This window comes from Cynara cardunculus, assembly GCF_001531365.2.
Source record: "Cynara cardunculus var. scolymus isolate 2C chromosome LG 4, CcrdV1, whole genome shotgun sequence".
NCBI classification, from domain to species: domain Eukaryota; kingdom Viridiplantae; phylum Streptophyta; class Magnoliopsida; order Asterales; family Asteraceae; genus Cynara; species Cynara cardunculus.
In genome coordinates, this window is record NC_037531.1 from 7,893,864 (window position 1) to 7,895,427 (window position 1,564).

Here is a 1,564-nt window from a genome sequence, read left to right on the forward strand (position 1 = left end):
TTAGGGATGAACGGGTTTAAGAGTTTTAAGAGTTTAAGAGTTTTTAAGAGTTTTAGCCAAATGCTTTATAATATAGTATAGATATATATTGAGAGAGATTTGCTTAGTAATAAAGTTGTAAAACTAAATAAAATGAGTAATAATAACGACGAGAATATTAAAGAATCTAACACAAACTCAAGAATAAAAAATACTCCACATAAAGATACGTCTCCTTCAAAGGATGATGTACATGTACCATTTTTCATCCTCAACACACACCTTGACTTCAAAAACACAATAGTGAATAAACCAACCATACGATATGTATAAAGTTACATACCAAACTTAAAGACTTCAAATCTTTATAACCCAATAGATAAAATTATATTGCAATCAAAATCACAACATGAACATACATAAAATTATATTACGACTAAACTTACGATAAGAACATACTTAAAAATATAATCCAATCAAAATCTTGATACAAACATACGTAACATTCTAATACACTCTAAATTATCATAATCATAAATTCCCACAACCCAAACTTGAAAACTTCAAATTTTCAAGACTTGATATATAAATGTTAAAGAACTCGAAAACCTGCAAACCAAAAAACGTTCAACATAAGTAAAAATTACATGATGAACTTGAATATTTTAAATCTTCACCTAATACATAAGAGTTATATTGCAAACAAAAATCACGATACAAACATAAATAAAATTATAATGCAATCGAAATCATGAAACAAATCAATATAAAATTATTACCTTATATTATAACCAAAAAATTAAATATTGAACTTGAAGACTTCTTCAAATCTTCATGACATAATGCATAAAAACTATAATGCAATCTAAATAACGATACAAACATACATAAAATTACGGGAGAAGTGAAAAAAAAAACTATGAATATTATTAATAGTAAAATAGAAGAAAAACCAAAGAGAAAGAAAATAAATTTAGAGATGTATAGGATTCAGATAAAATTTGAGAGGGTGTGAGAGATGAAGATGAATAAATATTTATATATATATATATATATATATAAATAAATGATTGATTGGAAAAAATGAATGTTTTGGAGTTATATCATTAGAATTAATATAGAAGGAGATGGATGGTTTGGAGTTGAATGCAAACATTTAAGAAAAAAAAAACATAAATTGACAAAAAAATATAGTAGTGGATATTGAGAGAATGAAGGAGAAAAAGAAAAATGAGGAGGTTTTAGAAGAAGCCACCTCAGACATTAGTTAAAAAATTCTCTAAAATCCCAACAAAATTAAAAAGAATTGTATACTCGGATTAATCGTCTCGAAATAAACCTGGAAAAAAAATGTAACCATTAAAAAAGAACATATTGAAGTTTGGTGATGCTACATAAAAAATTATAACAAAAAAAACTTTAAAATCTCAACAAAAGTCAAAAGAAATGCATACACACATTAGTTTTCTCAAAGTATACTTGAAAAAAGATAACCATTACAAAAACATGTTGAAGTTTGTTGATGCTACATCATGGTTGGTAGTACTTTCAAGATTCCATCATCAGATCATTAATCGAACCACTG